Source organism: Jaculus jaculus, chromosome 9 (genome assembly GCF_020740685.1).
Source record: "Jaculus jaculus isolate mJacJac1 chromosome 9, mJacJac1.mat.Y.cur, whole genome shotgun sequence".
NCBI lineage: Eukaryota > Metazoa > Chordata > Mammalia > Rodentia > Dipodidae > Jaculus > Jaculus jaculus.
This window is the reverse complement of record NC_059110.1, coordinates 119759031-119784758: the sequence shown is the minus strand read 5'-3', so window position 1 is coordinate 119784758 and position 25728 is coordinate 119759031. Positions and strand designations below refer to the sequence as shown.

Here is a 25728-nt window from a genome sequence, read left to right as displayed (position 1 = left end):
TCCAATTTCTGCCCGGTACCTGCCGGTGGACGTTGCTGCTCAGACGCTGTGTTCCTGCATGTGTTAACGCCACCCTAAGATAAGAAGGTTGTCCCTCCTGCCCCTCTGTAGATGGGTGACAGTGATTTGTTTGCTTTCCTTGAAGACGTGGGCAGCCCTTGTCACCAGGTACCTGATCATGTCAAGGGATCGTGGACCATGTCAACACTGATTGAACTGAGGACAACTGTGTCCACGGAGGCTACCTGACCCCCGTGAGATGTTGGCAGTGAACCTGAGTGCAGCTCTGTCATTGCTCATGCCCCTCCCCCATGACACTTGTTCTCCCCATCCTCCCCCCCTGTGTTCTCACTGGCCTCCCACACTCCCAGTTCTTAGCTCCAGGAACCTCCCTCTGTTCTTCCTCCCAAACACACTGTGGCCATCATTCCTGCGACGCCCGTTGCACCCCTAACTCCAGAGCTCATCTTCGTCCACTCACAGACCCTAGTGCTCTCCCTTCTTCAAGATCCTTCCTCCTTCACCTGGTCAGGCCCATCCTGACCCCAACTTCCTCGAACTCATTCCCTCCAGTTCTCTGTTAGATCCTCACAGACCCTCGTCACGGCCACTGCAGCCCCTCTGCAAGGCTCCTCTGCACGCAGGGCAGGACCCTGTTTTCTCTCTCCTTGTGGTGAAATCTGTGCTCCGAACCAGCAGTATGAAGGGAGAACTGTTGAGTTTTGAACGGGGTCTGGCGAGGCCCCGGGGCTGTAGACCAGCCAGTATCAACTGCCCGCCGTTGCCTCCTCGAGGTCTGTAGAGGACCTTCTGGCCCTGAAGCTTGGGTTTCACGTGACCTCACTCCCGTGTTTTGAATGTAGCTCCCAAATTCCTTGGTTGGAAATGTACTCCAGAAATCTATGTTAATGGTGTCTGGGGCCTCTGGAAAGGAATTAGGGTTGGTTAAAACCATGAGGGTGGTTCGGTAATGGCATTAGTGACTCTGCAAGAAGAGACCCTGGTGCACATGTTGGCTGTGTGGCTGCAAGCAGGCCTCACCAGCCGCCAGGGTCATGTTTTGACTTTCCCACCTGCATAGCTAAAAGAACCATGTTTCTTCTTATAATTACCAAATCTTGGGCATTCCACCATAGTAACAGGAAACAGATTAAGACATCGTTTCCCACAGCCTGTGTCAGTGGACCTTTGTGTTCTTCCTGCTTGGCCGGCCCCTCCTTCTCACCATTGTCCTCCATGTCCAGTGCTGGTCCAGGGCATCCCGTGTCTGCAGAGATCAGCTGCGTGGGGGGGGGGGGAGCAACACCTGGACATGAGTCTGAGTCCTGAGGCCCGAATCAAGGTCATGGTACCAAGGCTTGTTTTCCCCTACGAGGAGGCAGAACTGAGCTCCCCAAAGGCATGGTCAGACCCTGAACCCCAGTCCCTGTGACTGTGACCATGGACGGAAACAAGACATTGGAAGGTGTTTTCCAGTTAGAAGACCCTGAAAGAGCAGCCTGATCTAGCCACTCAGGTCAGGTCCTTATAAAATGAGGGAAATCAGGGGGCACACACATATATACACACACACACCATGTGAAATTGCAGAGACACACACAGAGGGGACACGGCCATGCCATGACACAGGCAGAGACTGGCCAGATACATCTGCAAGCCATGAGCACCACCGACTGCCACGGCCATGGGAGCTGGAAGGTGGCCCGAGGCAGCTGTCCCTTCTGACTCCAGAATGGTGGGAGAATAACTTGCCATTGCTTTAAGCCCCAGTCTGTGAGTCCCTGTTATGGTAGCTACAGAACACTAAAACACAGTATGAATTTTGAGCGCCAGTTTCTAGGTTCCCATTCCTGATGCCCTGGGGCTTAGGGACCAAGCCCCAGGAGGAGCAGGCTGCAATTTCAACCTCTGTCCTCAGAGGGCTGCCGGGAAGCTCCCAGAAAACTGCCTTTCCCACTCTGCTCTGCACAGGAGCTACACCTGGGGACGCCTCACCCTTAATTGTTCTAAATGCTTTAACACACTGGTGACTAATGGGCTCTAATTGGACAGCTTCATCAGGGAGCCAGGGCCTGGGGGGGGGGGACTCACTGGTGCCCTCTGGGACCCTCAGAGCTTCCTCGCTGCTCCATCCCAGGTCACAACGGTCACCAAAGAAAAAATATTGGCTTGTTTACTCACTTTTAAAATAACGTTGCAAGAGTGTCAATGAACATTTTATCCTCCAACCAACAGATACAGGGTGAAGTAAAGGAGGAAGGAGAGCCAAAAGCAGATGGGGTAAAATATCACAAATGCCACCGAGGCCCGTGACATCTGTCTAGAGCAAGCAGGAGGCTCCTACAGCAAACTGCACTAGTCATTTACAGAGCATTCCAGAAAGCCTGGAAGATTCCAGCCCCAGGTTTCCCTGGAGGACAAAGAAAAGGGGAAAAGGAATGTCTGGTATCTTTGCACCCTCCTGCTCCCCTGTAGGCACTGTGTGACTGCGGACTTTCCAGAAACACAGAGAAAGGGCAGAAGGTGGAGAGGCCCAGCAAGGAGGTAAGCTGGTAGGATTGGGGGCCTGTGGGGAGAAGATGGAGAGAAGGAAGCTTAAAGCTTCCTCAAGGGGAAAGAATGATGGAGGGAGGGAAGGAAGGAGGGAGGAAGGGAGGGAGGGAGGGAAGGAAGGAGAGAAGGAGGAGGAACAGAACAGGGAAGGGAGGAGGTGAAAATGGAGGACAAACAGTAGGAAAGATGGTGGAGGAGGACCAGGAAGAAAAGGTGGAGGAGGAAGAAGAGGAGGGAAGGCAGAGGAGGAAGGGGAGGCAGGTGGGAATAGAGAAACAACCAGAAACCAAGGGTGTCCGGATCTTTGGTTCCCTGTTGGTGCCACGGTGCCCCAGAGCTTGTTCAGGTGATGAAGTGTTCAGGAGGTGGGATTAGGCGCTGAGCCCCTTACCCTCAATCCTTTTCCAAGCACATTTCTCAACAGGAGAGGAACCATGGGTGTCTTTAGGTTGGCTCCAGCCAACGTCCTCTAAGGTAACCATCAGGTGCCAGGAGGCCTGGCATGGGTCACATGGATACTGCCTCTTCCTCCCAGCAGCAGTGCAGATGGGCAGGCTCCAGGCGGGCACGTCTAACTAAATGCCTTCTAGGTGATCCACACCCACTCCCCCTCCCCATGCTGGGAGACTACCTTGTTGATGTTTCAGAAAGTGGGGGTCTCACCTACCACTGAGGCGAGGCGGTCTCTGCACGGCTCAGCCTGAGGTGCCAGGATCCCCTGTGATGGATTCTGGCTTAACAGGTTTAAAAACAAGCAGACAAGGGCCAGGCGTGACGGATGGGAGCAGGAAGCTCGCTCGCTCGGAGATGATTTATGGGAAGTCACACGTTGGCTCCTGGGATGCGGTGGGGGCCCCGAGAGATGGATGACTTCCAAGTGCAGTGCTTGCGGGATTCAGTGGCGCACAGTGAACGCTCACACGCAGCCCAGCACGCAGGACCCTAGACCAGGCCACCTGTTGCCTCATGAGGTATGCATGGAGGTCAGGCTGAAGACCTGGCTAACGTCTTGGCTTCTGAACAGAGCAGCTCCTGCTCTTCAAGAATATCCAGAGCAAGCCGGGCGTGGTGGCGCACGCCTTTAATCCCAGCACTCGGGAGGCAGAGGTAGGAGGATCGCCGTGAGTTCGAGGCCACCCTGAGACTACATAGTGAATTCCAGATCAGCCTGGGCTACAGCAAGACCCTACCTCAGAAAAACCAGAAAGACACAAACAAAAAACATCTGAAGAAGGAACCGTTGGCTGCTCCCTCTGACTCCTCTGAGTGACCCCCAACAATGCACAGCCGTGTGGTTGGGAAGCCCTGCCTATCCAATAAGAGTCCACACGGGGCAGGCCGGGTACAGAAGAGCAGATGACACCACTGTGAATGTCTCCAGTGTCACTGGGTTGGGTCTCTCTCCCCTGGGCCTCTGAAGGGACACTTGTCCTGGCCTGTGGCCTATGGCCACTGCACATGACAGGCAAGTCTCACCTGCAGCACAGTAATGTCCATCCATGTTGTGCATGCGTGTGCATGTGCACGTGCACGCACATGCGCATGGGCATAAACCGGCATGTGGAGGCCAGAGGACAAGCTCTGATGTCATTCCTCAGGCACGCTCCACCTTTGTTGAGACGGGGTCTCTGTTGGCCTGTAACTCCCCAAGGCTTGGCTGGCTGGGGCAAGTGAGCCCCAGAGATCCTGTTGTCTCTGCGATGCCAAGCTCACACCGCCACCCCTGGCATTTTACATGGGTTCTATGGAGAGAACTAGCGTCCTCGTGCTGGTGGGCAGGCACCTCACTGGCAGAGCCGTCTCCTCAACCCTCTCTCCATAGGATTTAGCATTTGCTGTACAGTGAGGTCCAAATGGACTCCATACTTAAAGAGATGAGTTTTAAAGTGGGGTCTCACTGACAGGACCCTTTCTAAGGCAGAAGACATGCACAGGGAGGGGGAGGGTTTCTCCCCCCACCAACACGCCCACACCTGGGATGGAGTCAGGAGCCCCAGCCTCCAGGGACAGCAGGATTCTGGGATTTGCTTGCCCTGCACTGAGACTCCTCTAAGGCCCCGGGGAGCCGAAGGCATGCTATCAGGACACAGGGGACCGCTCAGCATTGCTTCATGCCGGAGCTGCGCAGAGCTGTGCAGGGCCATGTCAGTGTGGAGCCCAGATTCAACACCACTTCCGTGCCAGTCCCCAGCCCTACCACCTCCCTGAGACCTGGCAGCCGACCCAGGCTTTGGTGCGGATGTCTTTGTCCCAGCTCTCCCGACAGAAGGTGACGTCGTCCTCATGGGACTCCAGTCAGGATGAGGCTGCCCTCAGAGCCCTTCAGGGGCTCCACCGTCCTTTAGAGGCCAACCTGAACCCCAGTCCACAGGCCCCTGGTGTTGGCCCAGGATGCACTCAAGTTCACCTCCTTCACTCCGTCCAGGTGCCACTCGGCCACTCGGCGGGACACACAAGCCCTCAACATGTCGCATGGGTGTCTCGGGGCCTTTGCCTCAACACCTTGCCCGCTGCCTGGCTTTCCCCCAGGCCTCCTTAGACCTCTCCATCCCTTTCTTTACTCTTAGTGGACAATGACATTCAAGGCCTGCCCTGTGTCATCAGCAGCCTTCTCCCTTCTCCACGATTCCCCTCGGCCCTCTTCATTTTCCCTCCGTGGCTCCCAACATCTGTCTTTACCTCCAGTATTCTGTTTTCCATGCTCGCTACAGCACGAACTCTGGAAGGGTCAGAACTTGGGGACTTTCCTCCACTTTCCTCCACTGCGGCTGCACAGCCCCAAACAGGTCTCAGCCCATCACCCTCAACTTCCTGAGACAAGGCAGCGGACCCTCACTGAAGCCCAGCCTCAGTTCTGACCTCCCTGCCCCTGACTCTGCCCACAGAAGGTGGCATCATCTTCATCCAATTCAGGTCAGGATGAAGCCCTTCAGGTGGGCTCTGTCCCAATAAATCCATTGCCAGTTAAAAAATGTAAGTGAAGAGGTATTTATCACACCTGACCTTGTGGACATCCTAGCTCAGCCACACAGCATGCTGTAAAGAGATGCATATATATAAAACCTGAGAGAGGGAGAGGCAGAAAGAATGGGCACGCCAGAAATTTCTGCCTGCTGCGAATGAACTCCAGACACATGCACAACATTGCACACTTGTGGCACTGTGTGTCTGGCTACATGGGACCTGGAGATTTGAACATGAGTTCTTGTGCTTCGCAGGCAAATGCCTTAACCACTAAGCCATCTCTCCAGCCCTGTAAAATGTCTTAATTCATTCCCAGATGGGAGCTGCCACCGCCTGGCATAGGCATACCTAGGAAATGATCTGAATTCAAGATACAAAGCAGTTTCTACGTCTCCTTCATACATGACAGAATGGTAGCAGCATATGTCACGGACTGTCTGCATCACTATGTGAAGGAATGAGCATCAGTGTGTGGACCAATGAGCTGGGTACAAGCCGCGATCCCGGTGTGGGGAGGGAGCCGTGACCCTTGCCGGATGACAGCCAGCACCATGCACCTGGAAGCCTCCCCACCCCGCTACGCAGATTTTTTACCCACAAACTCGGAAAAGGGCCCCAAAGAGCCAGCTGGCACCTTGGTGGCCATCGGCACAGCATCCTCAGCCCAGAGCCATCACGGGAGCCCATGGTGACCTTCCCATGGCCAACGCTTTCCCACCCTAGATCGTCAACCCACCAGCATCTCACTGGCATGGTGTCTGGTTTCCCACCCTGGTCTCCTGGGAGGCGAGCTCCAAAGCACTTGGCATTTCAAGAGATTGGAGGGAGGAATGCCTCCCAGTATTTGTGGGGAGCCCCACTGCTGCACCTATATTGACCCTATACTGACCCCATGACACAAGGGAAGCCTTTCGGTGGTTTGGGATGAGCCTGGCCATGCACCCAGCCTTAGGGTTGAACATCACTCCCCATTCTTCTCATTCAGAGCTTGGATGCTGAGCACCCCCAGATGGGCCTGGGGGTTCCGAATGCACTGGGGAGAGGGCACGGCAGCTCCCAGCAGCGTCCTTCCAGCTCTTTTACCATGAAGCTGAAACTGGACATGTAGCACTTCCTGAGTTTTCCACAAGCCAGCCTAGAAAATTATCAAAACTGACAAGACATGGGGCCCCCTGGCAGGGTGAATGGTCTGTCAAAGTGCAGGTGGTGCCAAGCCCTGTGGCTGTCATGGGACATGAGAACAGTTGTATGGACTGTGCCTGGAACCAGGAGAGTGTGACACCGACCCTGGTGGCAAGTGTCAGAATTGGACTGTGGTCTACAGAGCATCATTCTGTCCCGTCTCTGAGCAGATGGACACTCATGGCTCCTCACTGGGCTATAAGGCAACCTGGGCAGTGAGGAGAGTGTGGAGCATATATGGACGAGGGTCAGACCTCAGCCTTGGCCTCTGTGGCATCTCATGCCGCCACTTGGTGGTGGGACCCACAGTCAACCCGCCTTCCCTCTCACACAGTGACGGACCAGAGAGCGGCTGCACCTCACAAAGTTCAGCCCCATACATTCCTGGGGCCCTGCTGACTCTCCCCTACCTAAGCTACTTGCAGAAGGCCCAAGGACAGCATGATCTGCAAACTGTAAGCCTTCTTTTGAAACTCTGCCTCAGGATTCCTGAAAATGAAACGGCCGCACTACAGTGTTTTCCCGTTGCAAATGCGAACTCCACAGCTGGCGCAGCAGGCAGGCAAGCAAGCGGGGCAAGCCTTACCTGCCGTGGGAGGAGCTGGCTGCCTTCCTGTTGCTGGGGATCCAAGGACGATCTGCCTGGAGCTTCCCCAGGGTAGACTGTCGCCTCGTGAGTGGCCCAGGGAGAGCAGGTGTCACAGAGGAGCGCTAGGTTCTTATGGGTAGACTTTCAACCTGGAGGAAAGGAAAATAGCGTAAAAAACTAACACTAGAAATAAAACCCTGCCTTGGAAGTCACGGCCCTCCCCTAGATCTAAAACAAACACGGGTATTAACGAACCAGAGAAGAGGGGACAGTGGCCAAGAGTCGGCCAGCGGGGATCAGCGGCCCTTCCTTCCTCACAGAGCGCCTGGGCTTTGGTGCCCCAGGGGCGGAGCTGACGGTCCGGGAACACATATGCTCAGCAGCAGAGGGGCTGGCAGCTTCCCCCCACCATTCTGTTGTTTGTCTGCCTGGGCCGTGTGCTCTCTTGACGCTCTGGCTACCCACTTCCTCTGGTAACCCCAGTTCCAGTGATTCTCGGATCCCACTGGGCTGCCCCCGTTTCCCCCTCCTGGTCTCACTCCCAGTCTCCTCCATCTTAGATCCCAACACATCACTGGCATCCCCCCGGCCGCCACCCCACCCCTGTCCTTTGACGAGATTCATCCCCAGCTGTCAGCGCTCTGACCGCAACCTCCAGTTGTACCCGGCTGCAGCTGGACAGGGGCTTCCGAAGCTGCCTCAGTGGCCATGGTGAACCTGGCTGAGGTGTCAGCGTTTAAGAGCCCATGGTGACTGCACAGCCACAGTGAGGCTCTCACATGGGCACCATATGTTCACAGACAGCATCATGGCAGTTTTCTCTGTGTCTGCAGGACCCTTGCAGTCTGCACTCTTCTCCTTCCAGACCCCCCTCAACCCCACAGCAACAGCCCCTCATATTTGTCCCCCCCGTGCACGGGCACGTCGCCCCAACCCAACGCCAGTGCCCTGAGCTTGCTGTTACGCTGAACGCTCCTCCCCACATAATTACAATGCCTTCTCTCCCCACCACTCCCTAGAGAGCCTGTGTATATAGTACTTTTCCACTGAGGTCATCCAGGGACACTCAAAAATCACCTCCATCGCACCCCACCCCTGGGGTTTATCACATCTGATATTATCAGCATGTTCTTATCTCCCGTTGTTCTCCCTGCAAAGCTTTCAGTGCCGAGTCCACAGAGCCTAGGCCAGGTCTAGCACGGGGGTAGAGGCGCGCTTGTTACAGAGTGCAAGGATGCACGAACGGACTCTTAATTTCACTCCCCCACCAACCCCCTGAGACTGATGACAACAGTGCCCCATTCTCTCGACTCGGGATTCCCAGGAAGCAAATGGGCTGATGGTTTGGGCACCTGGGCCATGGAACACATTGGCTTGTTCAAGACATTCCAACCCACTATGTCTGCCATGGCAGGCAGATGTGACTAGCTCTGGGGGTCCCCACCCCGCCCCTCCACACACAGGAAGTTGTTCCGGGCTCATCCCTAAAGATGTCACGACAGGCCTCTGGACAAAAAAAAAAAAAAGCTACCCATGGCCTGGGGAAGTGGCTCAGTGGGTAAAGCACTTGCTATTCAATTGTGAAGACCTGGGTTTGGATCCCCAGAACCCACATAAAATGCTGGTCTTGGTGACATTTGTAATTCCAGCACTTGGGAGGTGGAGACAGTGGAGTCTCTGGTACAAGCTGGTCAGCTCGGCTGGCCAAGTGGATGAGCTGTGGGTTCGGTGAAAGGCCCTGTCTCAAGAGGTAAGATAGAAAGCAGTAGAGAGGAACCCCCAATTTTGGCCTCTGCCTTCTATACACCCAGGCACACCCCCACACTCACACACACACACACACACACACCACACAAAGATTTATGCATAATAAAAATGTCGATTTCTCTCCTAAAGTCCAGTTACTTAGGGAACTATCACACACAAACTAGAAGGCACAAGCTCACAGAGAGGCCCCAGCCCAAAGTAAGGCTTAGCCATGCCCCCTGGTTCCAGTCAGCAGAGCCAGACACGGTGCCGCCTGCCGGGCATAAGTGGAACTGAAACACCTGGGACCCCGAGGCTGAGTTCCCTCACTGACCTCCGTGGCTAAATGCAGTGAGGGAGAAGACCCAGGGAAGAGCCTGGCAGAGGATCTGAGAGTGGGGCTTCAGTGGAGAGGGAGGGACCAGGTTGAGGGCAATGAGGCCCAGGATGCCAGGCAGGAAGAGCAGGTAAGCGAGCTGCTCAGAACCTCAGCTGGACATCACTTTACAACACCAACACCTTTGGAGTTGAAGATCAGGCATCTGAGCCTGGGGACCCCAGGCTCCAGGAGCCCAGTAAGTAGAGGAGCCACAGCTGCACTCACAGCCGCTTCAGATGCCGGCTGCCTTGTAAAGCTCTCATGGGGTCTCAGCATGGCCCCTACTCAGTGCCAAGGTCTCTGCAGACGAGGCTCCCGGAGGCTAGATGGAGGACGTGGCCCCTGGAGAGGCCCACCGTGCTCTTCCTCTCTGCTCCTACCCCCCACTTCCAGTGCAGAGGGGCGCTGGGCATGAGCGGAGTGGAACTGAGGCTGGCTGGTAGCTGGCCATCCCATTCCCGGATCCGGATCCGTGGGTTCACTCCCTGGCCTCCAAGGCACAAAGATCTGGCTCCCAGGACAGCAGGGCAGCCCCGTCCCCCTATGGCAAGGTACCCAGAACAGCTGAGCCATTCCACAAGGAAACAGAAACAGAAGGATTTTCCAGGAACCCAGAATTGCATAGCTGGGGACGAGTGACGTGGTCGTGTAGGTGGTCCCCAGCCAGGCCTCCTGTCGTGGACCCCGGTACCGGTACTGACACTTTGAAGGAAACGAAGCTGAGCAGGCACAGGCGGAACTGTGAAGAAACCTGTCCCAGCCCAGGACAGCCTCGGCCTCCTACAGTCTCAGCAACGTTCTCCGGAAAAGCCTCCTTGACTCCCTACCCAAGCCCGCCCCCTGCTGAGCTCGAGGACAGCCTCTCTGGCACCCCACGCTTCTCCACACTGCACCTCACTTCAGTGAGTGATGCTCTGCCCTGACTGCTGCCAATAGTTCAGAGGGCGGAGATACCTGTGACCCAGCGGCTGAGTCCAGAGTGGGCACCCCAATGCCACCGCCACCACCACCTGGTGCCACTCGGGCTATGGCTGGTGAGTCACTGAGCCCCTCCCCTCTACAGGGCCCAGCCTGGTCCTGTTTTCCGCAGCTGGAGCTGAGAGGGAGACAGGTTAGCGGCCTGGCCTCCAACGCATGCTTGGCGGGAGGCAGCACTGCTTGTCACCCGCCACACAGAACAGCACAGAACTCTGGCTGATGGCCCGTGGCCCCTGCCACAGCCCACCCTACGTACCCCAGCGTCCCTAGCTGTTACAGGTTCAGAGAACCGCTAGGGTCAGATCCTATCCTGGTGCCCACCCCTCCACAGCACCCTCTCTTCCTGGATGCCAGGAGTATGTGCATGATGAAGTCGGGGGTCACCCACCACTGGATTCAAGCGTTTTCCATCAGGCCTGGGTGATAGTCCTTGGTCAACTTGGGGCAGCGGAGTAGGAAGAGTTTGAAGGGGGCCCACAGGTCGGGTTGTCCTCCCAGACACCACTTACAGGGTCTGTGAGCTCGGCAAGCTGACCATCTCCTGACCTCTTCCCCATCAATTCACAAGGTGCCTGCGATGCACCTGGGCACACCCATTAGCTACCCAGGCCTGGTCCACAGTGACGGAGGTTGCCTCACCTTCTCCTGCAAGAGAGACAGAGCCGAGGTGCGGAGAAAGCAAGCTTCGCACCAAATCGGAGCAGCGCTGAACCGAAGCCCCACCTCCCTGCCGCCGGAAGCCAGAGCCGAGCAGGCGGGAAGGGCCTGGGGCCTCGCCTGCTTGTCGCAAAGGCGTCTCAGTAAACCTGAAGCTGTCATTGCATTCTGTTCATTGATTTCTGACGAAGGTAGGAATATCACCAGAAATGGGCTCATCTTCTCATGTGGCCTCCCAAAGGGTTTAAGGCAGTGAAGCCCCTAACTCCCAGGGAGCTCACAGGGGGCATCTCCAAGCGTGCCCACCCAACCTCGCCTTTCCCGGCGCGTGCCACTACAGACAGACGCTTTAGCCTCCTGCTCCTGCCTGATTTACCTGCACAGAGGTGAAGGAGAAAACGAAAATCAGAGTCAGGGCGAGGCTTTGGAATTCATTTTTAAAAAGCTACCCAGCTCCCTCGGTGCACAGAGCTGTTCACAGCCCCAGCCACACCAGCTCCTCGGGATGCAGAACCCTGGCTCCCGTGCCCAGATCGCAGTGTGTGGGGACACTGTGCTATCCTATGCTAACTGCTTCTTCTGACATGTCACCGTCTCCTCCTCCCCCATCGCCCCTCATCAGTCCTTCTGTGACACTTTTCAGGGATGCTAGTTTTACCATCACCCCAATTCTCCTCTAAACATAGATCAAGGCTAGCCGTGGTAATGCACTACCCCACAGTAATTCCATTCCAGAGGGGGAGACAGGAGGATCAGGAGTTCAAGGTCATCTTCAACTACATAGTGAGTTTGAGGCCAGCTTGAGCTGCATGAGACCCTGTCTAAACACACACACACACACACACACACACACACACACACACACACACTCATACACACACAAGATGTTGGTTAAGAGCCAACGGGAGAGTTTAAAATGACAGTCAAACCCAAAAAGCCCAAGAGACTATGCCTTGAAGCCAGAGGAAAACAAGACAGAGCACGCCACGGTTCTGTAGTAAAGATGACAGGGGAGTACAGAATTCTAGGTAAATGAGCCCCCCTTTCTAAACCAGCTTCACCCTTTGCTCTTCTTGTGCCTTTTGAATCCTGTCTCCTGCAAAAATAATCTGGGTTTTATTATTCTGGCGTCTGGTGGGCGTCTGTGACAGTGTGGCTGCAGCCACACTCCTGTTTTAATAACACAGTGTACCTTTTGGTTCTGTTGAAACGTGACATTACTCAAGGCATCCAGCGGCAAGGGGAAGGGCCTTATGTAATCTACGCATCCTCCGCGCTGTGCTTAAGGCTCCCAAAGTGGAGGGCTGTAATTTGGGAAGTGACGCTCCCCAAGGTCAGGGAAACAGTTTTGGGAGGAAAGGCTGATGGTGCTTGTCTGGCCCAAGCTCAGCCTGGGGCTCAAAGTGCCGCAGCCCTGAAGCCGAGACCAGCACCAGAGCAACTCCAGACCCCAGGTCAGGACCGGCTCCTGACGCCCAGCGCTGCATCTCAGCCAGGCTGGCTCATCAGGCTTCCTGGGGCTCAGCAGCTTTACAGACGAGGGGCACTGTGGGGCTTTCCTCTTCACTTCCCTATCTCCTGCCACCACACCAGCCAGGTCCCCACTTCTGCCATCACAGCTAGCCTGGCATGGCGTACTGGCCAGGTCCGCCTTGGGAACAGTCAGGGAACACTAATCATGTAGTGCCCATGTTCCAACCCTTCTAGAAAAAAAATAAATCAACACAATACTGGGTCTATGAGTTCCCCACCCACTTGGGCAGATCTGGGGACAGAGAGAGGATCACCACAGAGACATGACCTCAAGGAACTTGCAGTGGAGATACGAAGGCAGTGGAGGTGGGACGAGGGCTCCCGCAGATGACAAGCCCCTTGTTCTGCCACAGCACACGGCAAGTGCTTACGATGTTTGATGAGCTGAATGAATGAAATGCCGAGAGAGGCAGGGGAGCCACCATATTCATGGGATAGGGTGCCATGGCTTCCTAGATGGAGCAGGCGGCAGAGCCTGGAGCGTGTGAGACAGAGGAGGACACAGAGGAAGAGAGGGAAAGCAGGCAGTGGGTGCCGAGTCAAGGAGGTATGAGGGCAGTGTCGTTCTGAGGGAATGAAGACAGCATAGGGTTGAGTCAAGGAGGCATGAGGGAGATGTCTTTCTGGGGGCACAAAGGCTGGTGCAGGGGTGGGCACATCAGAGATGTGGCTGGCCATACGTCAGGAGCCTGATCATTAAGCACCTTGAACGCCACACCAAGGACTTTACAAAGCCACTGGAGAATTTCAAGCAGGAGACTGTGTAGGTTTGCGCCTCAGCAAGCATGCTCTGCTGCCTGTGGGGACCAGAGGGACAAGGTAAAACAGAGTAGGAATCTCAATCGACCGCTTCAGGTGATCAGATGAGACGTGAAGGCTTGCGGAAGGGCGAGGTAGCGGCAGCAACTAGAGCCAGCAGAGCTGGGGGCTGATGCCGCTCCCCAGGTTCCCAGTAGGAAAAGGTGCAGGTTTGCAACAAAGAAGACCGTGAAGGGCTCAGGACATCGGAGGAGATTGCTGTGGGAAGGGTGTGAGGGGGCTGGTAGTGTAATTGTTATTTGTGGACCATCGCCACTCTGACACCTTGCCCTACATTAAAAATGACCTAACAAGCAACACGCAGAGGGCCAAAGCCACAGGATGGTGAGCCCCCAGCCAACCTGTATGGCACAGAGAGCCTGTCAAAATGCAAAGGCAAGCTGGGGGTGTGGGCAGCGCTAGAGTGCCTGCCTGGCACGGACAAGGCCCTGAGTTCAAGCCTCCGCCTTGACGAAGGAACGTACGGGGCTGGGGAAATGGCTCAGTGGTTAGAGGTGCTTGCTAACAAAGCCTGCTGGCCTGGGTTCAACTTCGCAGCTGCCCACATAAAGGTGGACAGGCATTCTTTTGCAGCAGCAAGAGACCCCGAGATGCCCATACACACACAATGCAAATAAATAAGTTGTTGTGTTTTTGTGAGGCAGGGTGTCACTCTAGCCCACACTGACATGGAATTCATTTTATAGCCCCAGGCTGCCCTTGAACTCACCAGTAACCCCTTCCTCAACTTCTCTAGTGTTGAGATTAAAGGCATGCAGCACCATGCCTGGCTAAATTTTTTTTTTCAAAGACATGTTTGAAATATATTTAGTACATATTTAAAATATATTCAAATATTTACATTTCATTTAATTATATTTGAAAGCTTGTGAGGCTGTGTTCAGACCTAATATGAGGAGTTGGAAAAGCCCTGGGGTGACCCTGACGTAGCTGGTAGGCAGTTGCATGCTGGGTTATAAGATTTAGGAAAGAATCTTGTGTCTCCCTTGGGGACTATGGCTGCCAGCCTTCAAGATGGACCCTGTGGTCCCATCTCCTGCCTCCTTGTGTCCTGCACCCCAACACACACACACACGCACGCACGCACCAGGAGGGTGGATGGATGACTCAATGGGTCAGTTCTATGTGAACATTGGATACAGCAAGGGAAGAGCATACATTCCAAAATTAGGTTATAAAAGACATCATGGGCTGAAGGGATGGCTTAGTGATTAAGGCTCTTGCCTAGAAAGCCAAAAGACCCAAGTTCAATTCCCCAGCACCCATGTAAGCCAGATGCACAAGGTGGCACATGTGTCTGGAATAAGTTTGCAGCAGCTAGAGGCCCTGGCGCACCCATTCTCACTTTCACACTCTCTTTCTCTCAAATAAATAAATATTTAAAAGTTAAAAATAAGAGCTGGGCATGGTGGCGCACACCTTTAATCCCAGCACTTGGGAGGCAGAGGTAGGAGAATCGTGTGAGTTCGAGGCCACCCTGAGACTCCATGGTGAATCCCAGGTCAGCCTGGACTAGAGTGAGACCCTACCTTGAAAAACCAAAAAATTAAAAGATAAAAAATTTAAAAAAAAGATATCATGATGCCCATCTTTCTCTCACAATGTCACAGGGCTTCCCAACAGCCCTGGCAAGAAGCCACCAGTAGAAGCCATCTTGGATGCAGCTCCTGAGCCACTGGTGCCTGCAGCTCAGGCTAGGTCCGCAGACTGAGCTTCCTCACAGACTCTGAGCCAAAAGTGCCTGCTAAGCTGCTCCCAGGGTCCCGAACCCCAGCAACTGAGAGCCAGTACGTGGCTGTTGTTTGACGCCATTACATTTTGGGATCATCTTGCAGACTGACACGCTAATGCCAGCTAACACCACGGAGAGCAGCAAGCGAGAAGGAGGAGGAGCACACATGGCAGAGGTGATGCAAGGTCACACCTAGGACACTCCAGAAACTGGTGCGCAGGAGGGAAAGACCCGCACAGAGGCACACAGAGTCCACAGGAAGGAAACCGAGGCTAGGGAACACCTCCGAATCCCAGGACCAGAGCATTGCGGTGAAGGACCCAACTGCAATAAGGCACAACAGCACCCACTCACCCCAGCACCCACTCACCCCTGCCCCTCCTTGTTTGGCTGTCATCTCCTTCTGATCTCTCGGACCTGAAGCGGAAACCACCTCTTTGAAAGAGGCCTCCCTTAAGGAGCTAAAGCAGCCCCTGTTTGAGTTCTCTGATTACTGTCGCTGTATGTCCATATGCTGCGCTATTCAAGGGCAGTTTGTAAAGGCCACGAAGGGAAAGGAAACGTGTGTGCTCACTACTGTACAGCCAGTGTCTGAGGTACCCTAGGTTCTCAATGTCTCTGTAGTGGGTGGGTGGATAGATGAGTAATGAATGGCTGGTTACTGGATCAATGGATGTATGGACTATTGGATGGTTCAACAGATGGATGGATAGGCAGATTGATGGGTGGAGCAATGGATAGATTAATGCAGGGATATATGGGTGGCTGGATGAATGGATTAATTCAATGATAAATTGAATGATACATGGATGAATGGATCAATTTACTGATAGATTGAATGATGTATGTATGGATGGATGGATGAATTCACTGGTGGACTGAATGATGGATGAACAGATGGATGGATGAATGGATTGATCAATGAACTAATTCGTTGATGGACTGATGATGGATGCATCAATGGATAGATTATGGATGGGAGGGTGGGTGGGTGGGTGGTGGATGGATGGATGAATATACGGGTAGAATGATGGATCAATCAATGCATGGATGGCTAAATGGATCAATAGGTATATTGATGGGTGAATGGATAGACAGGTGGATTGATGAATCCATCAATAGATGGATAGCTAAATGGATCAACAGATACGTGGATGGATAAATCAACTGAGAGATGGATGGATCAATTGAGGAATGGATAGATAGATGGTTAGAAAGACCAAAACCAGGTTTCATCTAGTAGCCAAGGAGAACTTGTGATAAAACATTTCCCTCCTGGAACACCACTCACCACACACACACACACACACACACACACACACACACACACACACCCCAATTCTAGGCTGTGGAGGGAAACACAGCTGGGATAGCAGGGGAAGGGGAGACGACCCTGAGGATGGCCCTGGAAGGCTTTCCCGCTCTTCTATAAATGGGCAAGAGTATTTGAGAAGGTTAGCAACGCCGTACTTCCCTTAGAAATTCGACAAATGTAAACAGCCTGGGCCAGACTGTGCCAGGCGTAGCCAACAGTTCGGAGGCTAGTGGGAATGCAGGTGGCCAACAGGAGCTATGGAAAACCCATCTTATAGAGCCCTGGGCATGGTGCATACCTAGGAATAGAGGTTTGCTATTACACAGTCTGGGCAAGCTACAATCTTAACCACGCAAAGCACTTAGGCCAGACTGGGGCATAGGTGCCAATCACTGAGCTCAAAGCAGGAAAGTACGATAGACGGTGATGCCTGCTACAGAGAAGGCACCAGGCGGGGTGGGCTCGGGAAGAGAAGGAGTGGCCTGCTGGCTAAAGGAGGTAGCAGTGGGGACTTGAAGGAGCAGCAGAGTTGGTAGGGAGTTCAAGCAGGTGAGCCACCTGTCACAAGACAACAAGGCCCCGCCCCAGCCAGATGACTATGTCACCAGAAGAGCCACAGCTTGACTGCCGCACAGGCCCGCAGGAACAAGCCTGCAGGGGAGCCATCTTTGCCAGAAGCAACATTACAGACTAGCTATAGGTACCTGGGCAGCACTGCAGAAAGCCAGACAGACACACACGGGGACTCGGCCAAGCGGGAGGTTAGCGACTCTCATCAGAACCAGAAGAAGAGAAGACCCGGAGGAGAGGCTGGAACCGGTTTAGGTCTGCCCCCTCTCAGTGCGGCCACTGCTTCAAGTGAGAGCAGGGGACTCCATTGATGCCCACGCTTGGTTCCCTGGCACCATGCCTGCTCTATGCCGAGTCGAGGGCTGCAACAGCAGCCTGGCTGTCCGTTCGGGCTCTCCCCAACTCCACAGAGACTCTGCTGGTGAGTCTCCCTCGCCCAGGGAGGGCTCGAAGTGAAGGAGTCCCTAATCACTCTTCTTGCGGGGATCATGGCACGGCAGCAGACGCAGGCCAGGAAAGAATCAGGGGTGCAGCAACGGGAGGCTGAGCTAGAGGGCAAGGGGCTCCAGGGAGATGAGGGAGGGGTCCTTGCCAAGGCTGTGTGTGGGAAGATATTGGGCACAAGGAAGTAGGGAAGGAAACCTGGGGGGCTAAAGGAGAAGTAAAACAGAGAAATATAAGAAGGTAGAGAAGTTCAGGGTGTGCATGGGGGGGACATGAGATATGGGGGAGCAGGCAGTGGGAAAACCTGGAGACTGGCACAGGGGCTGAGGAGAGAGCCACACAGGCAGGGCATGGGTGCCAGGTTACAGGTGTCAGGCAGGGTAGGGCCCCCAGGGAGAGACAGATGACACCCCACTTCCCGTGTATCAAGGGGGAAGCTTGTCTCTACTTACCACTGACTGTAGCTGTCTGCAGCAGAAACCTGGCATTTAGGAATAGGGTTTTGATATTGGACAGCCTACATTCTATGAGATGTCACAAATAGAGGAGACCATGACCTTCCTAGGATTCTGAATGTCTGGGAAATGGATAGAAATGGAGACAACAAGCCCAAGGACATCATTATGGCTGGTGGCCAACTGACAAGAGAGGCCTCAGAGAATTCAAAGCGGGGTCATAAAAGCCAGTGACCTGGACACAGACTCATTCATTCCTGACTTCCTTTGGTAGGGCACATGGAATGACTACCTCTCCCCTAAATTCCTCTTCTAGGCTTGGGGTCCCCCATCTCTGCCCACAGCCTGAGTGTATCATTTCTCCACCACTCCTGATGTAGAGCCCTAGGGCCCTCTCTGGGTGCAGCTTACTCTTCCAGCTTGCATGTTAGGGAAATAACTCAGATAGTTGCATTCTTTAAAAAATGATTGTAGGGGATGGAGAGGTGGATTAGCGGTCAAGACTCTTGCCTGTGAAGCCTAACGACCCAGGTTCGATTCCCCAATACCCATATAAGCCAGATGCACAAGGTGGCACATATGTCTAGAGTTTGTCTGCAGAGGCTGGAGGCCCCGGTGCGCCCATTCTCTCCTTCTCTCTCTCTCTCTCTCTCTCTCTCTCTCTCCCTCTCTCGCCCTTCCTCCTTCTTTTTCTCTTTCTCACATAAATAAATCAAATATTTTTCCCAAAAAAATGATTGCAGGCTACTGTAACAATATTTGCATCACATAAATGTTCCAAGAGAATTCCCAGAGGGCCCTGCTCTGGAAGAACTTCAGCCACCAGGAGGAAGCTGCTCAGGTTTGGGTGTAGGCACAGGGTCCTCACAGTCCCCCAGCTCCCTTGGGAGTGAGAGGCAAACAGGACAGCTGCAGCAAGTAGGATTTGAGGCAAAAACGGCAAGCAGCATGCAGAAGACTCTCTCCGCCGCACCTGTCGTTAAATCCCTCCCAGGGAGCGGTCCTGTTCTTGATGGCTGAACTCAGCGGTCCCCACGCCCAGCTACCCAAGTGACCATGGCTGTCATGTGGAGACTGGACGCCTGCCTGCTTGTCTCCCCTGGGAGCACTTAGTGTCCACCATGCAGAAGGGCAAAGACACCCTCCTGGATGACTTGAAGGAGGCAGGAGACAATGTGATGAACTTGAACTTTTCTTGCCTCAGACTCCTCTCCTGGCATGCTGCCCTTTTGTGCTCAGGTGAAGCTCGACTTTGGCACACACTCATGCCCTGCAGCCACCCACTAGTTCCCTCTGCATCCCCTCTCCCAGCATCCCACTCGAGAAACGCTCCGGGGAGACACGGAAGCTCTGTATGTTTCTCTCCACCTAGGCGGTAACGACAGAGGTGCGCATGCTCATTAAAACACACTGGACTGCAAGTTCACCATGTGAAAATTACCACTTTTTAAAAATTTTAAGAATTTGGGGGTGGAGAGATGGCTTAGCAGTGAAGGCACTTGCCTGCAAAACCAAAAGACCCAGGTTCAATTCTCCAGGACCCACATAAGCCCGATACGCAAGGTGGCTGGCACGCGCATCTGGAATTCATTTGCAACAGTTGGAGGACCTGCAGCGCTCATTCTCTCTCTTTCTCTCTTTCTCCTCTTACACAAATAAATAAATAATAAATATAAATATATTTTTAAAAAGAATTCGCCTCCTGGACTAAGAATAGATTTGAGGCCACAATCACTTGCTTGAGCCCATGAAGCAGACGAAGGGCTGGGGAATGACACCCAAGGACTAATCGCTTCATCTGAGCAGGTGTCATCAGAGTCTAGACTATAGAGTCCCACATTTGGGCTGAGAGCACACCCCAGTGGGTTTCCACTGACTTTGGTGGGAAGAACACAGCCACCCAACGGTAGGCTGCCTGGAGGCTTGACCTTGCTTCTGTAGTGAGGCGTCAGAGGAAACACGGGCAGTAGGACAATGCCCTCCCGTGGACTGCCTTGTCCACGGGTCTGTCTCCGGTCTCTTCTGGCTGGCATCAGCACAGTGGGCGCCAAGTAGAGCAGAGCACGCCCAGGGCTGGGGTCCACAAGAAGCACCTCCGATACGCACAGCAGGCGCTGACTGCTCCCTCCCGGAGTCTCAGGAGCTCCACAGCCCCAACAGCAGCCAAGAAACACCTGGCCTCTGCCCAACACCTCCCCAGGGCCAGGAAGGTGAATACAGGCCTCCAGAGGCCTCTCTGGCAGAGAGGAGTCCCTGGTCTTGGCCTGGTGCTCACGGAACCAGCGGGGTTTTGGCAGATGTGCAGGAAGCTTCAGAAGAGCTACGACTGGATCAGCTAAGGAAGGCTGAGGAGTCTGTGGGAGCAGACAGGAGAGGAGCCGATAGGGATTTGCCCCTAGGGGCTGGGGTGCTAGCTGTCCACCTCATGCTATGAGTGTGAAGCACAGAACAAGATCTGGTGGGGAATGACCTTACTGGGTGAGCCAGGTCACATCAGCCTGCACTGTGCTCCACTGTGGGCAAGGTCCTCTGTATGATCTCTGCTCACGTCAGCCTGCGCTGTCCTCCGCTGTGGGCAAGGTCCTCTCTATGATCTCTGCTCACGTCAGCCTGCGCTGTCCTCCACTGTGGGCAAGGTCCCCTCTATGATCTCTGCTCATGTCAGCCTGCACTGTACTCCACTGTGGGCAAGGTCCTCTCTATGATGGGGAATGTCCTCTCTATGATCTCAGATCACATCAGCCCATGGTGTCCTCCACTGGTGGGGAAAGTCCTCTCTATGATCTCAGATCATGTCAGCCTGCACTATCCTCCACTGTGGGCAAGGTCCTCTCTATGATCTCTGCTCATGTCAGCCTTGCTGTCATCTACTGGTGGGGAAGGTCCTCTCTATGACCTCAGGTCATGTCAGCCTGTGCTGTCATCCACTGGTGGGAAGGTCCTCTCTATGATCTCTGGTCATGTCACCCTGCAATGTTTCCACTGGTGGTGAAGGTACTCTCTATGATCTCAGATCACATCAGCCTGTTATGTCCTCCACTGGTGGGAAGGTCCTCTCTATGATTTCAGATCATGTCCTGGCTCTGGTGTGACCTCTGTGTTTGTGAGTGTGTTTCTCTCATAAATAAATAAATAAAAATATTTTTAGGGCTGGAGAGATGACTTAGCAGTTAAGGCACTTGCCTGCGAAGCCTAAGGACCCATGTTTGACCTCCCTCCAGATCCCATGTTAGCCAGATGCACAAAGGTGAGGCAAGAGCAAGGTTGCACATGTCCACCAGGTGGCAGAAGCATTTAGAGTTCAATTGCAGTAGCTGAGGCCCCGGAGCACTAATTCTCTCTCTCTCTCTTTCTCTCTCTCTCTCTCTCTCTCTCTTTCTCTTGCTTTCTCTAAAAAATAAAAAATTAAGATAAAAAAACTGGCCAAAGTGTTGAGAAGAAGTAAGTGGAGTACTCAGCATGAGACATCTCGGTCACACCCTGCAAGGCTCAGAGACCTCTGCGGAAGTGGCAGGAAGAATGTACAAGCCAGAGGAAGGGGGGGAGTGCTTACAGCGCTGTCATCCAGACTCACACTGGCCTGGATATGCTCACAGTGACCTCACAGTGGTTGAGGACTACTCAAGTCCTATATAATAGCAGAGAAAAAAATGATGACGTCAAAGCAGAACAGAGACTACTTGGAAAGAAGAAGGGAGTCAGTGGAGGAGGTGGGAGAGGGAAATGCGAGTGGTGAGAGGGGATGATCATGCTATATTGTCTGTACTTATGGAAGACGTCAATAAAAAGTGAAACACCTAAAACAATTATTTCACCAATAAATGAGCAAATTCATTGAACAAACGGGTCTCCAAAGCAGTGCACATGGCCCACACATACGGAAACATGAATCAACCCCATTCTACAATTGCACCCCACCGCAGCCAGAGTGACTATCCTGCAGAAGCCAAGCAAGGCGGTGCTGGTGAGGGTGTGGGGGAAGAACCCCGATTCACTGCTGATGGGGTGCAAAGTGGTAAAGCCACCGTGGAAATCAGCACGGAATTTCCTCAAAAAGCTAAAAATAAGACTACCACATGCTGGAGTGATGCCACCCCTGGGCATATACCAAGAGACTCCAGGTCAGCATACGACAGAGGTGCCAGGGTCAGGAGTCACCGTGGGTGTCCATTAACAGGTGAATGGATAAGGAGAAGGTGGTAGCTTTATTCATCTGTAGAGAACAAAAATACCCCACTTTCAGGAGAATGTGTGGAACTGGAGATCATATTTAAACAAAATAAGACAGATTCAGAAAGACAAATACTATGTTTTCCCTCATATGTGGAGTATGAGTTAAAGACTTAAAAATATAGAGACACATATACCATGAAAGTAGGAGGACTACCGCGGGGAGGGAACCCACAGGAGGGGAAAGGGGTGCACGAGAGGGTAATGGGGGTGGGCATGATCAAAGGATGCAATAAACATGTGTGAAGGCATCAGAATGAAGACCGTTCCTTCCTACACTAATAAAGTTTTTCTTAAAGGTGTCAAATGCCCCATTAATATCTTAATGGATTGAGTGTTGTAATAATATTTTGACATACTGGATTGGATAAACTCCAGCCGCCCGCTGAGCAGCAGTACCTGTCGCCCTGCTCTCTGTAGCTCCCTTCCCTCCCCCTCAGAGGCATCCATTGTGTAACTGGGTTCTGCCTCTCCTAGAAAGCCTTCTGCCAGCCGATCATGGAAGCCTGCCACCCTGCCACCCTGGCTGCTCACGGAAACAGGAAGTGGCATCAGAGCCTGGAAAGAGGACAGGCCCTAGAGGGAGGACTGACAAGGCCTGGAAATGCAGGCGCCTGGGCTGGACAGCCTGCCCACCTACTCATTAGCTTCTAATTCAAGGGACCCCAGCTGTTATCAGCCCCAGGGGCGGGATGGGATGGAGCGGGGAAGGGGAGCTGCTAGGGGAGATTAGGCTTCTGAGGAGGGTACCACTGGCACCCCGCCCCGCCCTGTGGAAGCTCTAGGGATTCCGCACAGGGTGCTTGCCTTAAATCACTTCCCATTCAGGCCTGCTACGGAGGGGCACAAAGGTCGATTTTCCATGGTTATGACAACAGGAACGAAAATTGGGTCAAACCTGAAAGGTTTTATCTTCCTCCAAGCTGCTAAATACACAGGAGTGATGAGATTGGTTAAGCAATCCACCCTGGTGCCCAGCAAGCTCTCTGCAGACAGATCGGCCAGGTAACTGGGTGACACGGGCCACCCTGCCACACCTCCACTTGTCCAGAAGAGGGGTTCACGCTGTTCATCTTGCTGCCCCCCAAAGTCCCTCTGGACACGGAGATGGGGCATCTGAAGCCTCTGCCCTTCTTCTTGCCTATGGAATCCTCCCTGCTACAAAGAACACAGATGTCTCCTGGCCTCCCACACACAGTCACCACAGGCGGGGGGGGGGGGGGGTTAGTCTTATTCCGGGGTCTTTTTCCAGCCAGCCTCTCCTTGTCGTCACGGACAGATTCAAGTCAGAGCCTGGAAGGGCCAAGGGACTAGGTGTGGCCTATAGCCAGCCTGCCTGCCGAGAAGTGCTCGCCCCTAACTGCTGCAGACACAGGGCCAAAGCCCTGGATTTATGAAACGCGCCCTTCTCCTGCCACATCGCTGGCCGGTATGCTGCGTGCACAAGCCCCAGCCAGAGCCCACCTTCTCAGTCTCCCCACCCACAGGACATGCTGCCAGCTGGGGTGCTAGGTCCCATCTGAAGCCTGTGGGTGGGGAGGCTCCTAGAAACTTCCCTGTTCTGTCTCCAGAGAAAGAACAGGAGAATGCTGAAGAGGGAGGCTGTCTCCCAGGGCTCATTCCCATTGTCAATTATCTGACAGTCATTCATTAAAACAACAGCTGAGGGGCTGGGAGATCATGCAGCAGCAGCTAACGGCACTGGTTTGCAGAGCCTGCCAGCCGGGATTCAGTTCCCTGGGACCCGTGTAAAGCCAGATGGACAAAGTGGCACATGCATCTGGAGTTCATCTGCAGTGGTAAAAGGTCCTGATGCCAATTTTTTTTCTCTCTCCCCTTGAAAATGAATAAATAAGAATATTTAAAAAATACAATAGTGGGTAAAGCTTGCTGGCTGTAGAAATGCCCATACAGAATCCAGCCAAGGAAAATGGGACGAGCCTGGGTTTATGGCCCAGATCACAGGGCAGGTGACTGCAAAACAGGTCCCTGAGGCTCTGAGGACGGGCCTGGGGAGTGTGGATCTGAGGACGGGCTTGGGAGTGTGGAACAAGTCTAGCGGCATAAACTGCTCTAGGAAGCCTCACACTGTGCTCCAACACACGACATCGTGGGTGAGCCTTGAGTGAATGAACTCTGGCCAGTCACAATGCGCCCCACGGTTCCATTGTTACGAGATGCCATGAATAGCCTAAGCAATAGAAAGTGACAGTGGAATGGGGGAGGGCCTCAGAGCTTCGGTTGGGGATAAAATGAGGTAGCTCTGGAGGCAGATGGTGGTCATGGCTGCCCTGAGTGTCACTGTGCACTTCTAATGATCAGGATGGTAAATTCCATGTCTCTCTCTATTGTTTTTCACAGTAAACTTGCTAACATTTTACACATATACAAATGCAGTGACGCTGCAGTGAGCCACCCTATTCTTGAAGCCAGGATCTCTCACTGAACCCAGGGTTTACAGATTCAGCTACACCTGCTAGCCAGAGAGTCCCTGGGGTTCCCTGCCTCTGTCTCCCCAGTGCCGGGAGTGCCAGCCTGTTCCGCCACTCCTGGAAAGTTCCAGGGGCTCTGGGGATCCAAACTCAGGTCCTCATGCTTCCCTGACAAACACTTTACCCACTGAGCCACCTTCCAGGCCCTGAAGCACATTCTTAAAAGTCGTCTTTTCTCCCTTGGCAGACAGCCACTTACGAGGGCTCCCTTGTGTCTCCTGAGGTCACACACAAGGGACATTTTCTATGACGGAAACGAGTCACTACTATGGCTGCAACAAAAAACAAACAACAACAGCAAAAGCCCCAAAAATGTACCCTCTTGAAGCAAAAGGCCATACGACCAAGGTCAGTTTCTCTGCACCCACAGCAAGAGCCGCTTCATCCACGGGCTGGAGGGAGGGAGGGTACTTTCTGCCTCCTCAAATTTCTAGGGGCACCAGGCACCCCTCGGCCTGTGGCTGCATTGTTTCAACCTCTGCTTCCCAGGTCACAAGGTTTGTCTTATTTCCATCAAGTCTCCCTCTGCCTTCCTCTAGAGGACACACACTGAGCTCACTCAGCTCACCTGGAGAGCCGGGGACAATCCATCCAAGATCCCCACTCCCTTGCGCAAAGTGTTCTGACCCCACACGGTAACATCCATGCACACCACGGGTTAGAGTGTGCTGTCTTCTGGGGCTGTCATCCCACCAGCCAGTTATACATGTGCAGCCAAAACACACGTGGAGGCTGGGGAGATGAATCAGTGGTTAGCGGCACTGCTTGCAGAGCCTGACAGCTTAGGTTTAGTATATGTGCTGCCAAAGTGAGCGCTTCCTGGGTTTAATACCCTGGTGCCCATGGGCAAGTGCATCTAGAATTTGGTGGGAAGCCCTGGCATGTCCATTCTCTGTGTGTGTGTGTACACGCACATGCATGTCTGTCTGTCTGTCTGCCAGTCTCTGCCTGTCTTCTCTCTTTCTGAAATAAATTAAAAAGACACGTGTGTGTGTTCATTCGTTTGTGTGGGATCAGATCATATTCGATAAATTCTTGAGGACAAACCTGGCCATGTGCCATAAGGAGATTCTTGTGATGACCTGACCTT

General features: G+C 53.5%; 1 protein-coding gene across 2 annotated transcripts in view; it reads right to left on the bottom strand.

Moving 5' to 3' along the window:
- Rbfox3 (RNA binding fox-1 homolog 3) overlaps positions 1 to 25728 on the bottom strand; it is a 477131-nt gene that overhangs the window by 360594 nt on the left and 90809 nt on the right. For both annotated transcript variants that reach the window (XM_045159685.1, XM_045159686.1), the window contains exon 2: positions 7286 to 7437. The gene's annotated coding sequence lies outside the window, so the exon portion shown is untranslated. The remainder of the gene's footprint in view (positions 1 to 7285; positions 7438 to 25728) is intronic.